The sequence below is a fragment of the Euleptes europaea genome, chromosome 11, assembly GCF_029931775.1.
Source record: "Euleptes europaea isolate rEulEur1 chromosome 11, rEulEur1.hap1, whole genome shotgun sequence".
Classification (NCBI taxonomy): Eukaryota; Metazoa; Chordata; class Lepidosauria; order Squamata; family Sphaerodactylidae; genus Euleptes; species Euleptes europaea.
In genome coordinates, this window is record NC_079322.1 from 67,625,596 (window position 1) to 67,642,721 (window position 17,126).

The 17,126-nt window shown below is 42.0% G+C and overlaps 1 protein-coding gene across 8 annotated transcripts in view; it reads right to left on the reverse strand.

The window, feature by feature from the left end:
• Window positions 1-16,924, reverse strand: part of ZMYND11 (zinc finger MYND-type containing 11) — a 124,591-nt gene extending 107,667 nt beyond the window's left edge. For all 8 annotated transcript variants that reach the window (XM_056857285.1, XM_056857284.1, XM_056857283.1 and 5 more), the window contains exon 1: window positions 16,916-16,924. The gene's annotated coding sequence lies outside the window, so the exon portion shown is untranslated. The remainder of the gene's footprint in view (window positions 1-16,915) is intronic.
• Window positions 16,925-17,126: the final 202 nt, after the last annotated feature.

The following is a 17,126-nucleotide window of genomic DNA, read 5'->3' on the forward strand; positions in this document are numbered from 1 at the left end:
TTCTTAACATTGCACAGGGACATATCACCTGTCTGAAGTTTTGCCTTACAACCCCTTTGAATCTGACACCCAAGGTTTAGAGAACACAACTCAGTGATAGCATGTTTTGTATGCACAGGATTCTAGACTCAATCCACACCATCTTCAGAATCTAACAGCAAGAATCTAATGACCTCATGAACAGGTACTGCAGAACTAGAATAAATAAACTAATAATTTGACTTAATATAAGCGTGGGCTCTTTATATATTTACAATCAAGAATGGGGGTGGCTTTTTAAAAATCCTTTCCACGGATTTTAACAAGATATCCAAAATGGTTAAACTTGCTATCTTCAAGAAGCTTATTTCAAAATATCCCTAGCCTGATCTTCTTCAGATGGCTTTTTCACAACAAACGAGGATTGAACCTTAAATGCTCCTAAGAACCAGAGCTGAAAAAAATCATTGTGACCTCAAGTGTTCATAGTGTATGCATTGAATTTGCCAATGATCAGCAATGTCATTGCCACATGTGTACAGACTATTTACAATTAAGCTCACGGGCGCAACTGGTTGTTCTCTACAATGGATTTCACTAGTCTACTTTCAAAGTAGTTCCATTAATCTCCCTAGTTTTCAATTTGGTTTTAGAGCCTCTCCCCACCACCCAGGCTATTTTCCCCCACAACTCAAACTGCAACCACTTATTTTCTTTCTATCATTCTTCTCTAGGTTTCCCAACAACAGAAATAGGTCTTGCAAGTACTCGGAAACATCTGTGCCAAGCTACAATGTTCCCCTGAGCATACTGAAGAATGGCTGGCCTGAGTCTCTTTTGGTACGCCAGAGCAAGCTTTCCTAATGATCCCTTCGAATATCTAATGACACATTTCAAAAATGTCTCTGCACCTATTCTTTTGAAAAGAACTGTTTTAGCAAATACAGGGTAATATGGGGCTATGATTAAAAATGAAATCTATTTTACTCCTTCTTCTTTGCAAAATATCTTTAAAATATGAAAGGAAGATTCTTTCTGACTCTCACATGCATGCTCTCTCATATCGGCAAGTAACCGACCAGTTATTTTTGGCCTCAGATTCTGCCTCACAACCGCTAGGTTATAGCTATCTGTTACTACTGGGAATGAAGAAAACTTCCCAAAGGAAACTTGCAAAGCTTGTTTGCAATGCAAAGCAGAGCATCTCTCCTTAACAATCCTTAAGCACCCTATTCTAATTTTCTCTCTCCTAGCTTCTTGAACAATAAAAGTTCAAGGTTATTGTAAAAGTCCATAAAATACTCAAACAATTCGGGACCATGGCATTCAAAAGACAGCAGAGATTTGGGAAGGTTAAGTGCAGTTGATACTCCATCAACTAAACCACAAGTGCTTTGTCTGCACAGAGGATGGAATCTTTCGATGTCATGTCAAAGAGTCCTGGCTACACAGCTACAAGAACCAAAAAAACCCCCAACCTTCCCCAATTTTCAGTTCAAATCAAGTGTGGTTGATTAAAATTTGAATCCCTCATTAGAACAGGGATGTATATGAGCAACCACACAAGGTACTGTTGTTGGGGAAAATGGGAGACACTAAATACAGGGATGTATATGAGCAACCACACAAGATACTGTTGTTGGAAAAAAAATGGGAGAGGCTAAATACTACAAACACAAAACCATACACAAACATGTACACCAGAGAACAGTCACCGCTTTATGACAGGGAAATATCATCATTCTTCAATCAGTATAATATTGCTAACTATTAAGGGTATATCCTGAATATATCTAATTGTTAATGTGGCCAAATCTGTGGATACTTAAATCCAGAGACTGGAGCCATGAACAGACAAGAAAGATCCTTCTACAAACCTGTTAAAGCTCCAGGTTTGCAGGGGGGAAAATAAATCTTAAAAAAAAAAAAACCTGGGTGATTAACCCCCCCCAAAAAAGGAAGCAACACCTGTCGCTTTAAGAAACAAATTCCCTCTGTTGTTGTGGCTAGGCAACCACAGCTGTATTGCCTGTTGATGCCTTGGTTTCTGTCAGTAAAAGAACAGAGAGGGCGCAAAGCCCTTTGAAGGCCTATTTTGGCCTTTGAAAGAAGATTCATTGGGGTTTGGCCTGGCAACAACCATAGGTAACTTATGCAAGTTCCACAACTGACCCAGGACTTGCTGATCAATAGTGTTCAACAACAACCAGTCTGCAGCTGGAATACCACAACTAGGCCTAGCCTGGTGGCTGGCACACCACAATTGGATCAGATTTTCCCAGGGACAGGGGAGAAGGGAAAACTTAAGACGGGAGGGGGAAATAAAGATAGGTTGGCTGGTGGGTGGGAAGAAGAGCAGGCATGAAAGGGGAGAGGCATGAAAGGGAAGAGACTATGGGGGCTTTGGGGAAGGGAAAGAAGAAATAGTTGGGGAGGGGGATATGAGATGCCCCCAGAAAGTCCTTGCAGGTCGTCTTCCATTTGTAGTAATACTAAAACTCTGTAGCCCAGGAACAGGTCAAAGTGTTGAACTTTATTGCCTTTGACCATGATTTTTAAGGTTTTACCAGCTTGGACACAAATTTTGCAAAGTAGCCAGAGCTATCTGATATGCATGTCCTTTGTTTTAATCCTGACCACCTCACTCAATCTCCCTTTGCACCTTGTCCCAGATTAGGCCTCCTACAATATCTTTGTGGTTTACATCTGCCTACTTGACCTCATGGAATTCTAAATTCAAATACTAACAAGCTTTGGTTCTTGTAGGTTATCCGGGCTGTGTAACCGTGATCTTGGTATTTTCTTTCCTGACGTTTTGCCAGCAGCTGCGGCAGGCATCTTCAGAGGAGTAACACTGAAGGACAGTGTCTCTCAGTGTCAAGTGTGTAGGAAGAGTAATATATAGTCTAGAGTAATATATAACAAGCTTGTTGCCAGGCAGAAGCAATTACCCAGTGTATGATGCTATTCATGCCCGACACATCTGTAATCGGCCCAGGGGCCATGAAACCACGGAGGTTTTATAGTTACTGGTAGGACTCTGGAGGTTTTAGAAGTGTAGGCCCTGTAGTTAGTTCTTTGTGCTGTTACTTAACTGAATGGCTGCTCAAGAGACCTGCGGGCTGCTCCACAGTCTAGGGGGCTTAGAAGTGATAGAGTTGGTACCATTTTGGATTCTTTAAAGGAACATGAATAAAGGTGTGTGTGGCTTTTGGAACATATACCTAAAACTTGAGTCCTGCATCTGTCTACATATAGTTTGCTATTTTTATGTTTCATTACTTGCTTTTATTGCTACAATAAATAAGGTGTCAATTTTACACCCACCTTTTATAAAATGCCTAATTGGTATCAGATATCAGAGGTCTGGGGGAAGTCAACAGCAAAGGACGGCTTGTACCTCTATGCCATCTTTGTAGGCTTCCTAGAAGAATCTGGACAGCATCTGCTACCGGACAAAATGGGCCTCTGGTCCAATCCAAAACAGCTCTTATATTTTAATGTTCATATTCAGAACTAATTTTGCATTCCTGATCAGCTTCACAGTTCTGCTCTACAACTGCATTTATTCAAGCGCCACTGAGCTGTATTTGTTTTGGAATTCACCTGTTTACTGACAGCCCGCAGCCAAAGATTCGGCTGTTATTCCAAATCAATATGCAGTTCCTCATCTCAGCAGCTCCTGCTCACGTGCAAACTTGCCTCTCGGCCTGTTTTCTCTCTCCATCTCCCCTGACAGCTCAGATGCCTTCTAACTTTCTGCTCTTTCCTGTGTTTCCTTGAGCGACTCCTTTTTAAGTAGGCAAGTCCCAGCCCTCCTTTCCTAATATCCCGCCTTCGTCTCCCTCTTTCTCAAGCCTCTGCTTCCTGTTAGTGGGGTCCTTACATTTTCTTTGCCTATTATATTAGGTGCTTTTGGACACAGGCAGGAGAATGCTGCTGCAGTCGTCTTGTTTGTGGGCTTCCTAGAGGCACCTAGTTGGCCACTGTGAAAACAGACTGCTGGACTTGATGGGCCTTGGTCTGATTCAGCAGGGCTTTTCTTATATTATGTTCTTTCCATAGTTCATCTGCCTGTCCCCATCCCCCACATTGAGCTCAGAGTACCCATGGTCTCTCCCTCCCAAGTTCAAATTACATCTATACAGATGGGAAGCCTTGACCTGGATAGTCCACGCCAGCCCGACCTCGTCAGCTCTCAGAAGTTAAGAAGGGTCAGCCCTGGTTAGTATTTGGATGGGAGACCTCCAAGGAATACCAGGGCCGCTGTGCAGAGGTAGGCAATGGAAAACCACCTCTGTTAGTGTCTTGCCTTGAAAACCCCATAAGGGGTAGCCATAAGTCAGCTGTGGCTTAAAAACACAAACCCAAAAAGATGTGAAACAGCAGTGCAGATAAATAAAGCAGGGGAATGGTGACTGTCCCTGAAAGAACAGTTTGCAGAGGTACAACATAAAATATAAAATAAAAACATTAAAACCACACACATGAAAAAATATGCACACTTGCATTTGTTAATCCCTTCTTCCTATCTCAAAAGTTTTCTTAAGCTATTATATCCCCAGAGTCAGCTTGCTTTTTAAAGCCAGTTTACTGACTGCGCCCCATTGGTCTTCAACAACACAAAGTCATGGAATGGGTCCAGCACATGGAGAGCCAGTCCTTTTGAAGAAGACTCCGAAATCACCACCTAGCTCCCCGCCAATCGTGCTTGCTCTCACTGCAAGAGTCAACAGCACATGTGAACCATTGTTACGGGAGCCATTTTTTAAAGTCCCTTGTCTGAAGTGCTCCAATTACATCCAGCAGTGAACACGCAACTCCCATCAACAGAGGTAACCCACAGCTACCACCTGGGCCTCTTCAGCACTCACCGCAGAACAAAACACCAATTTTCTGAGCTGTCGGTTATGTCAATTAAGTGTCTCTGGGCTCAAAGGCAAGACTAAAGGTCAAAGTGGTTGACAGAAACAAGGAGGGGATTTCTTTTTTTTTTTTTTTTTTTTAAACTTGTCAGAAAGGAGCAGAGCCGACCTGGAAAGACAAACAGTGGCTTGTGTGTCACTCCAGCTCTGAGTTGGGCAGGGCTAAAAGACCTGCTTAGCCACCAAACGATTTTATTCTTGTGCTTGGAAATTCCACTGCTTAATGTGGTCACACATGAAGCTGCCCTATCCTGAATTATACCCCTGGTCCATCAAAGTCAGTACTGTCTACTCAGACTGGCAGCGGCTCTCCAGGGTCTCAGGCAGAGGTCTTTCACATTACCTACTGCCTAATCCTTTTAACTGGAGATGCCAGGGATCAAACCTGGGACCTTCTGTATACAAAGCAGAGGCTCTTCCACTGAGCCACAGCCCCTCGTCCTTACTGAAGGTAAAACTCTTAACCAGGGTTAATGAATATTGTCACTGGTTGCCTTTATTACCCTAGTTACGATTGCAAACATCCACCAAATCCATGGTAGGCTTTCCCAAGCTAAGATCCATCTGCTTTCCTCGGAGGGCAAAGCCATAACTTGAAGCAGTCTTGCAAACCACGGTTAAACGTGATGCCTGCCCTGGGCACATCACCCTGGGCAACCCTGGCAGTATGCCGAGCAGTGGCACGTCAGCCCATTTTGCTTGGTGGGCCTCTGAGGCGTCTCCCTATTTCTGATTTGACTGAATTATGCAGATGGACACCACTAGGTCAATATGCCATCTATACACAATTGGTATGACCAAATGAACTATCAAATTCTGCACATTTTTGCTAACAGCGAGAAGCCAAACAGCCAAACTCGGCAGCAGAAATTCTAACTTCAGTTCTATACCTCTAATTCTCAGAAGGGAAAAGGCTGGCAGGGCTAACGTTTCCATTTAGGAAGGTTGAACAATGCAGGCAGTGAATACAACTGGAGTTAATTCTACAGGGCAGGCTTGGTTAAGAAACTGCAAAGACCTTCTCAGTCATGACTTCCACCAAGCATTATTAAAAATTTATCCTGACTCTCACGTCTAAACAAATTGTTCTCTCTCCTCTTCCAAAATTCATACATATTGTGGACATTTAAATTAAAAAATGTTACTATATTCGATTCATATACCAATCTCAAAGCTAATTTAGTTTAATTTTTTGTAAGAAAAAGAATTGGTTTTTATACTCCACTTTTCTCTACCTTTAAGGAGTCCCAAATTGGCTTATAATCACCTTCCCTTTCCCTCCCCACAACAGACACCTTGTGAGGTAGGTGGTGCTGAGAGAGTTGAGAAAGAACTGTGACTAGCCCAAGGTCACCCAGCAGGCTTCATGTGGAGGAGTGGGAAATCAAACCCGGTTTTCCAGATTAGACTCCTCTGCTCTTAACCACTACACCTCTAGAAAAATATTTTTCAAAACCAGCATCAACCTTTCAGGCACATGGACAGCTACATAATTTTTCTAGCATGCAACTTTCTAAGCTGTGTACGCTAGCATTTGGAGTACTGAGAGCCAGCGTGGTGTAGTGGTTAAGAGAGGTGGTTTGGAGCAGTGGACTCTGATCTGGAGAACCGGGTTTGATTCCCCATTCCTCCACATGAGCAGCATACGCTAATCTGGTGAACCTGGGTTGGTTTACCCAGTCCTGCACATGAAGCCTGCTGGGTGACCTTGGGCTAATCACAGCTCTCTTCGAGCTCTCTCAGCCCCACCTACCTCACAGGGTGTCTGTTGTGGGGAGGGGAAGGAGATTGTAAGCCGGTTTGATTCTTCCTTAAGTGGTAGAGAAAGCCGACATATAAAAACCAACTCTTCTTCTTCTACTACCTCCCAGTCTGGATGGAAGAGAAGAGAAGGGGAAGGGGGAGCCCTAGAACAAAACCAGTGATGCCTTTCTAGATAAGGAAAGATGAACGGGGCTATTCCCATCCGCATCTGGTTGCTTGGACAGCCACATCCAGACAATAACAGAGTTCCAAAGATTCCAATAAACTCAGAAACATCTCCCTGCACTTTTAATTTCTCCTCCAGCTGGGTGGAAGGAGGCAAAGAAGTGTTCCAGCCACTAGAGATTTTTCAAGAGATGATTTTGTAAGAAAAAGAGTAGGATGGTCACAGGTGAGATATAAATATTCCGCAGGAGAACTGGAGTGCTCACCCTAGAACCTGTTCCATTTAAAATCCCCTCATCAAGGTGGCAGATGGCAATGATCCCTGATGTTGCCCCTGAATTACCTAGCAGGAAAGAAAAGGATGTAAACACTATTTTTCAATTTTAATATTGCTGTGACAGGAGCAAACAACTTCTCTTTCAGCCCCTTTAACAGACACCCCCCAGGTGCCCTCATCTGATTCTTACATATTAAACCTACTATTGCCCCCCCCCCAAAAAAAAAACATTAGCCCATGGGAGGTATATCCCTTAGTCTAAACAAGTTTCCAATACTATTTGTCAAACAATTTGTATAATTCCTTTTTAAAAAAAGACAACTGCATACTCCCTCACACTGGAAAGGCAGTACCTTGAAAAGAAAATGGATTTTTACAATCTCACAGGAATTTGTTCTTCTTAATTTCACATATAATTATGCACATCGTAAGTAGGGGAGGGAAGAAAGGCTGAACTGGGAGGTAATACTTGTTCGGATAAATGAAGAAGGAATATAACCACATGAGACGGGTACACATTAAAGGCTTTTGTTCTAGGGGATATTTATTCAGTGACAATTTTAATAAAATTTTCTAGCTTTTAGGAAGCGGATTGTAAGGACACAATCCATCTCCCTGTGATGATTCTTTTTAGCATAGTTTTGCATACCGTCTCTTTCCAAACGAAATATGAAAAAAGGTAACTCTGCAAGACCTATGGAACAGAAGGGGGGAAGTTATCATTCCTTTAATTTTGTTTCTTTTCATTCAGAACCTTACAGAAATATAATAACATTAATGGCTATTCTGAGGACTGATTAGAACATTGTGCCAGGTCCTCTCCCTTTAAAAGGGCTAGCAACAGCTTGATCTAAACATACAGCAAAATTTATGAGGTTGTAGAGTTCTGGGAAAATAGAATGGACCATCTCAGACTGAAGGGTGATCACATTTTTTAATGCTCCCCTAAGTTTTAAAAAAACTGAACAAGTAGAGAAAATAGTACAAGTTGCCCTGTACTAAAAGCTTAATTTACAAGCTATGTATTTAGTGCAAGTAACTTTGCATGTGGGGAAGGATCTAAAAGTGGGAGGTCCCCCCAATTATTTACTTTGTGTATTCACCACTTTTTCCCCCATTGGGGGCTCAAAGTGCTTTACTACATTCTCCCCTCATCATCCACACAACAATCTTGTGCAGTAGGTCAGGATGAGATTGTATAACTGGCTCAAGGTCACCAGCAAGCTTCCATAGCAGAGAGGGCATGAAGTTGAGTCTCCCAGATCCTAGTGCAACACTCAAAACAACTACACCAAGTTGGCTCTCATTTGAAATATGAAACAGTACAGCTGATTCTGTACTGATCTGATCTCAGGATACCATCACCATAACATGCTACATGTGTATACTAGGCCAACATGACAGCAGCTCTTTGAGGGGCTAGCTTACTCATGAATATTGGCAAACACAAATCAACAACAGATGAGCAAAATTAAACTAGATTACATGTTGCAAATAATTCACACTGTAGGGGAACAGAGAAGAATACTTATTGCTTTAGCTGATTTTAAAAGGAAGCACACGCTGCTTCTTGTTATACAAGAAGCCATAACGGTATTGCTTCCTTAACTGAGTCATGGGAACAAAGGTGTTTAAGCAAAACTAACAAATTTCAAAGGTAATTCTGTAAACCTGATGAGTAAAGATTGCTTCCAGCGTTCCAGAGAGAAGTTAACACTGGTGCGACATCACCAGTTACAGCAGTTGTTAAAATCAGTAATGTATATGAGGTCCCAGAAAGGGAGTCCACCTGACAGATTGGCAGCTAAATCTCTTGGAGGTGGACACTGCTTGAAAAGCCACCACTCATAGTAAGGAAATAATTGCTCCAAAGCGTCTGCTATGCAGAGAAACCCTTCCAGAGCATAGGTTGACAAGAGTCCTTACATCACTAGGGCTTAATATTCTGCCATTAGACAGTCCAAAACCTGTCCAAAATTCTGAGGACGGCTCCTAAAAATGTGAAAGATTTCTAAAGCACTACCCTGGACTAGCACCTAAAACTGGTACTAGCTCCTTACGCTCATGCTGAAGAATGGAAATTCCCCCCCACCCCACCCTATCAGTTCAATACAATGCATTCTCATAAGACAGGACTTATACCAAATATGATCATTATAGCCACAGTATAACAAACCAGCACAAAAATAAGGAGCAACTACTGGAGGATAAATTGTTGAGAAAACTGCACCATGTCTATACACTATGCTTACAATATGAACAATAATGATTATTATGATAAAAGACATGATTGTTCTGTGGTGTTCACACATTACATATGGAGCAGATTTGAAATCTTTACAGCCCTGCCAGACATTTCTAAATGGATGGAGAGAAGTCACTTATTTTATAACAAGCAGTCAGTGCAGCGGTAGGAGATTTGATTCCAAGGTAACATCAACAAGTTGAATAACATGTGAATAAAGCCTAAGAAAAATCACCAAGTACTAACAATGAAAAGCAATGAATGCTCTCTTCAAAAAGCAACCAAAGTAAAGAAAAAGATCGATTTAGAAGAAGTATTACAGTTCAACCTTAAACACAGTAACTGCTTAGGATTAATAACCTGAACATTAAATATTATCCTGTACTCTCACACTTTGCAAACTTCCATGTTTCCTTGTAAAGATTCTGAAACAAATGAACAAACATTTATTTAGCTCTAGGCCTCACTTTAAAATTTAAGCATATAAAAGGAATAGTTTAACAATACTTTCAATTTCTCATTTAAAATGCTTGAATTGCCTCAAGACATTCAAATATGCACATTCCAAATGGCCATCCCAAAAGGGCTTGTAGAATGTGTAAAAAAAATACTGGGGTTTTTGTGATTAATGAAATCTGAACTTTAAATTGGCTCTGGCCACCCCTAAAGCCTACCTGCTTTGATTCTTCCTTTAAAAATAGATGATGAGCATTCAGCAAAAGATGACATTTTGGAGTGAAAACATTTTTCCTCTTTACAGCCGATCTCTGTGTCAAGTTTGTTTGTTTTTTAAGCTACCTTTTATTTTTCAACAAGGGATACTAAAAAGCCTGCAAAAGTGATTATTCTAGGTTTTCACACTCTTGAACAATTAATTTTCCTATAACGCATCTCACATCCAACACTTTGGCTGTCCTAAAACTTTCAAGGCCTTGTCTTCCATAAGAGCATTTTAAACGATTGTATCAGAGGGTTTGTTTGTTTTTTGATAAATTAGTTACTTTTGTACAAATGAAAAATTACAACCAGGCCATATTATTCTGCTCAAGCAACAGGAAATCGTTTCCTAGGCTCTGATGTTTTAAAGGATATGCTGCTTTGTTTCATTAACTTGCAAACACCAGGGAACCACAACGACACACCACATTACTGATCTCTTCATAAGTACCTCCCACATAACCCCTATTCCATTTCACTCTAAATGTTTATTCATTTTCATCCTGTCGGCCGTCATCCATTTGAGGAAATTAATCTGGATTAATCTCTTCTAGTGTATTCCTTGAAGTAATACAATGGTGGTTTAACGTGCACGTTTTAAAAAAAAAATCTAATTTAATCTTCAGCTATAAATCCGTCCCCCAAAAATCCCAAACCCGAGTACACTGACACAGCTACTGCTTAAAGACCCCAACGGCAAATAAAGTTATGCCAGAAAACGGTGTCTGATGCCTAAGGACACAGGCAAAGGCTATTCAAGCCTAACTCTGTCCAATATGAGTGTAATCCTACTTCTTTCCAACACCACAGCACTGCATCCAACCCTTCCGCTTTGGGAGAAGTTGAACGTGTGTAAACTGAAGGGTATTTCTGGAAAGCTTTGCAACAACTTTCTTTGGCCATTTGAACACCAATAAATCTCACGACGCAATGTAGAAATGAGGGCGATAGCCTCCGGCAACCACAATAACTCTCCATGATTTTTAGCAATACAAAAGAGCAAAAGTCCAGAAGCACCTTAAAGACTAACAAAATTTCTTGTAGGGTAGGAGCTTTCGTGAGTCACAGCTCACTTTTTCAGATCGTGATCTATTTCCATGGTCTTGTTTAAACTGGAGCCAGGGCTCAAACTGCATCCGTTGCGTGCACTGTATGTACTCTTCCTACTAAGCAGCAGCATCATTCTCTCCAACTCTACCTCCAAAAGTAACTTACCAGCTTCTCAAAGTGAACAAAGCAGAGCTCATAATTCCCAATGCTCCCCCTTGCCCCATTTCTCCTTTATTGCAAAAAAAAAAAAAATCTTTCTTCATGTTAGTCTCTTTAGTTGAAGCCTACCAGCAAGAGACCTTGAGACTTTTTAAAATCTTCTCTGCAACACTTAACACTGTATAGGTTCTTAAAATCATGTATAAAAATAGTAAGATTTTTTAGAAGTATGTGGGATGGTAAGGCCCAGATGACAGAGTTTCAGCTTTGAATCCAAATTTGGATCCCTTCTCAACCATGGAAGCCAACAGGTATTCTTGGCCTCTCTCCTCGGTCTAACCTACCTGCCAGGATTACTGTGACGATAAATTAAGTAAGGGTCATAAAGATTTTTATACAATAAAGATGACAAGAAAATATTTGCAGCCCAGCATCCTACCAGCTCAGATCCAATTAGGGGAAACAGGTTTGTGGGCTTTTAGAATCACTGCGAACTTAAACTGCCCTAAAATCACAGCTGTCAGGGGAGAGAATAATCTGCTTCTGAAGGGCAGAGTGCAAGCAACCAGAAAAATCAGAGCCTGTGGGTACCCGATTATCACTGTTTTGTGTGTACATTGTACAAGATGAAAATCTAAACCAAAAAAATGCACCCACTTTCCCTTCTAAAGAAGCATCTCTTAATAAAAACTGAATATTCTGCAAAAATAATCATAAATATTTGCACATAATTAGGATTCATATCCCTGATCAGACTGCACACTGCGTTCCTCCCCCCCCCCCCAAAAAAAAACACCCAATGCAAACATGGGCTATGGACATGTTGACAACACAGATTAGCTCCCTCTTAAAATTATGTAAGCGTGCTCTCCTTTTCACAATGAAGTGGATAAAGAATGGGAAAGAGACAGATTTTTCCCACCTTTCAATCATACTTGTGGATGATCTGCAGCTACTGTATTACTGATTACCGGAGAAGTAGAGTTCATTATTCTGGATTACTTAATACAAAGTAAAGGGGTGTTACCTTGTGTAGGTAGAATGAATGTAAGGGTCTGGATGAATCCAGTAGTAGGTTCTGCCATGCCCTGATGCTGTCAGATGGATCTTGCTTAATTTACAAACAAAAATGCTGTGCTTATAAAATGTTGCTTTAAAAAAAGGAACATACAATAATCTCTGTAAAACAGAGATGTTTTTTTCTGCAAAGTGACATACAATAATATCTCTAAAACAGAGATGTTCCACTAGATTTATGGTTGAGGACAGCAATGGTATCATCTAGGTGTTGGTCTCCCTTTTCCCGTTTTTTCCTACCTTCTTGTTTCCTCAACTTTCCATAAATGTCTTATTGCTAGCTGTGGTCCACTTCCCTCCTGAGATGAGAGATATGGTATTCAAGAAGACAATGGTTGCCATAATAACATCTCTCCCTACAGGGAATAAACTTGGCGCCAAAGATAGAAGTAAAGAAATTTTAGACTTCGGCGTGTTACAATGTTTTAACTTTTGTAATTCGATGTTCTATTGTATTAATTATATATTTAACTGTGTTGTTAGCTGCCCTGAACCTGGCCTGGCTAGGGGAGGCTGGGGTAAAAATAAAATATTATTATTATTCGAATACGAAACAGAAAGAGAAGGTTAATAAACACAACCACAGATTCAGGAAGTTAAATAAAACCAGGAGAAGCACAAATGAATCCTTAAAAGCTTCAGAGAAATAAAAAGTGTCTCAGACTGGTGCCAAAATAAGTCATTGTAAGCGCAGAGTTTTTCATCTTCACACTCATAAGGCCACAAAATATCATGAAACTCCCCTTCTTGAAATCTGTGAATCACTCCGTAGTTTTTTTTAATTCAGTGGCCCTACAAAGCTTGCCTTCTTTTTTGCAGTAAACTGCATCCGATTCACTATTTCAATCTAAAATATTTTAAAGGGATAGGTGTTTGGAGACTCTTTAGATGATGGAAATTTAACACCAGACTAAAAACAAAAATAATTAGAATTTCATCTAAACTAAGCAATATCCTAAACTCAGCTATGGCAGAACATGTTTGATTCATTCTTTTGGAAATTTAATTACAGTAGGAGGAGGGGATCAATATTTAGGATGGTGGGGTTTTTTTAAATGCTCATAAGAATTCAACAAGACCTTTACCCCCACCAAGATTTCACTTCATATGATATAAATATTAACTGTTTTGATTCAGAGTGAGATTTTGCAATATAAAGTTCCTATATGAAATACTGATTTTGGGTGTAGAAGACCATTACAAGCTGGTAGAGCTACTTCGGTATGGCTTTACATTTCTATTCAAGATGGGATAAGGAAGAGATATTACTGCAAGAAATGCCCACCTCTGAGAACACATAATTTTAGGCGGGGAACGTGGTTGGAGAAAAGTGTATGATTGGTGGAAAATCCTAGAGGATTTCCTGAATCCTAGATAATATTCAGTGCATTGGGGCTTCCATATTTATTTATTTATACCAGCTCCCCCACACCGAAAGGGATCTAAAGCATCTTACAACATTGTTCTCTCCTACGTCGTTCTTATCTTCACAACCATGACTCTATTAAGTAAGTTAGGCTGAGAGAAGGTGAGTGGCCTTAAGCACGAGAAGGAAATCACCTAACCCTTTCACATTTTCTACTTTCAAATATTAAATTTCCCATTAGGCTGGTATAGGAATCGCTAATTTTCCCCACTCTATGGAAGTGGAAGAAGCATTATACGAATTCCCAACACAAACGGTTCACGTGTTGGTAACAGCAGACACTACAACCTACCCCTCACAATATTCCACGGAATAACCTGTGGCTTAGGTAGCCCATGACTTTTATTTTTTAACAATGGCAGCTTTGTCAGATGCCTTCAGTGTATCACTGAAAGAGCGGGTTGTAACCCAATCAAATAAAGAAACAAAAAACAACACACTAAATTTGTCCAGTATCACTTACTCCATGCAAATAAAAACACAACTTTAACAAAAGATGATTACAGCCTCCACTAAATGACCTCACCTTTCCACACCATAGGCATGATCACAGAACAAGCAGTTAACAACCCAGGCGAATTACAACCCCTCCTTCATCCATTAACTGCGAGGGGGGGGGAACTGCCCCACGGCCTTCAACCACCCAGCCACAGTGAATACACTAACGTGGATAAAGAGCATTACAGCGATATTAATAACTCCTGGATTTGTGCCTTTAAACCCTTTTTCATCTACGAGAGGGAGGGGGAGAGAAGAGAAAACCACATAATACTGTCTTTCCCTCCTACCCCATCACTGGAGGTGGGGGGAGCTCTTAAAAAAAAAAAAAAACACCTCTCCACCTCTCATCTGGCATACTACCCCCCCCCCGGTCCTTTTTTTTAATAACATTTTTAATTGTTTTTTATAGTACAGCAGTTTCCATCATTCATTAAAATAATTATATAATATAAGCAATATTTCTCTATCCTACATACCTAATTAGTTCATAGATTTACGCTGACCTCCCCTCTCTCCTCCTCTCATCCTTTTGACGACTTTATTGACACCTTTGCATTTATTGCATTTATTGACACCTTTGCATTTAATTTCTAATCCAATCCAACCCTTCATCTCTTAACCCGATCGCATTTCTTAAAACCTCCCATCTTCAATCACATTTCTATCTTAGTCCGTTGAATTAAGAGCCAAAACATAACCTTCCACACTTCCCAGTTTTAAGTTCATTCTGGCAATATATATTGCCCAGGCCTCCCACAAATTCTGCCTTCTCCCTTTGGTTTACTAAGGCCGTCAAGTTGAGCCATTTCTGCTAGTTCCGACGTTTTATTTACCCGGTCCCTCTTATTCCCCCCAGTCCTTCTTTTAACACCTTTTCCTTTAGAAGAATAAGGTGCATCAAAAGACCCCCCCACACACACCTTTCCTGGCTCTTTTAGGGGGCTGTTTTTTATACCTGTCCACACCCAATGGCAGGGTATAACCTTCCCCCCCCACACACACCCTTTTCTTTCTGAAGGGGAAAGCCTCCCATATATTTAATGGGGAACAAAGGGGGTACAAATCCTCCTCGCTCTGAGGCACCTTTTTGGGAAATGGGAAGGTAAAAAAAAACACCCCTTCCCCAAGGCTTATAGGGAAGCCAGGCGTCAAAAAGGCAACCTGTCTCCTTCTCCCCATCACGAGCTCCTCTCTCTCCCCCCCCCCCGCCGAGCCGTTGCTCCGTGGGGCCCAAAACCCAGCCAAGCCCCCCCCCCACCGGGTGGTCCCCCTTAGCCGTCCCAAACCTGTCTCCGAAGCCGCCTCAGAGACCGCATCCGTACCCGAGAGGGGGGGGGGAGGGAGGCTAGGCGAGGCGGGCGTCCTCAGCCCAGGAGGCCCAACCGTTGGAGGGGGGGGGAGAAGGGGTGCGGCCGGAGCGGGCGGCGCTCCGCCCGGCTTCTCCCGCCACGCGAGCCCCCGGCTCCGCGTTCCATGCAGGCCGTAACGGGAAAGTAGTTCTCTCCCCCCCCCACCACCCCCAACACACACACCCTTTTCCTTCCCCACCCCGGCCTCTATATTCGACACACCTTAACCCTCAGGTAGATATAACTTTATTTTTTAAAAAAAATAAATAAAAATAAATGGAAAACCCTATCTTGGGCACCGTGCAAATCCAGCGAGCGTGCAATGGATAATTGGGAATTAATCTGTGATGCGTCTTTATTAATGGATCCTTTTGATTATTATTTTTTTTAAAGTAGGTGGCATTTTTATTCTTTTATATTTTTTAAAAAAAATTAAAAAAATAAAGGAATAAATTTTTAATTTTTTTTTAAAATAAAGGAATAAAAATGCCACCTACTTTAAAAAAATAGAATAATAATAATCAAAAGGATCCATTAATACAGACGCATCACAGATTAATTCCCAATTATCCATTGCACGCTCGCTGGATTTCCACGGTGTCCAAGATAGGGTTTTCCATGCACGGGAACCGGGGCGGGGGCTTACAAACCCACTTGGCACAATCCATAACCATACACCATTCTTCCCCCCCTCCTTGTCCCCATTTTTATCCCCCCCCCCATTCTTCCCATCAAAGCAAGAATTTGCACCCTCCACCTTCCCCCCCGCCCCCCAAACCAAATTTGCACCCTCTACCTCCCCCCGCCCCAAAACCGAATTTGCACCCTCCACCTTCCCCCCCCGCCCCCCAAAACCGAATTTGCACCCTCCACCTTCCCCCCCCGCCCCAAAACCGAATTTGCACCCTCCACCTTCCCCCCGCCCCCAAAACCGAATTTGCACCTTCCCCCCCCGCCCCAAAACCGAATTTGCACCCTCCACCTCCGCCCCCAAAACCGCCTTCTCTTGTGTTCCAACGTGCATATGATTTTGTAGTTCTTTTTTTTTTTAAGGCGCCATGTTTATAATCCTCCATCATATTTAAAAAAAAAGAAAGAAGAGGAAGAAAGAGATCCCCGCACCGAGCAGGAGATGCGGCCGCTTCCCTGCACAACCCCCCCCCCCCAAAGCCAGGAGGAAAAGACCCAGATAATCCCCGCAGGGTTGTAAATGCAAAATCGTCCCCCTTTCCCTCCCCCACGCAGCACTCCGCCTTGCCCAGACTGGAGCCCGTCTCTCACCTTGTGCTCTTGGCTTGCTGCTCTTTTCTGTTGCAGAAGGAGTCGGGGACGGGGAGGAGGAGGAGGAGGGGGACGCGAGGAAGAAGTTAAACCAGGCGAAACTTTTCAATCCCTGTCCCCAGGCCGCGGCTCCTTCCTCCTCCTACATATTTCCTTTCTCCCCCGCACCCCCACGCGCGCACACGCTTCTCTCTCTCCCCAATCGGGAGTT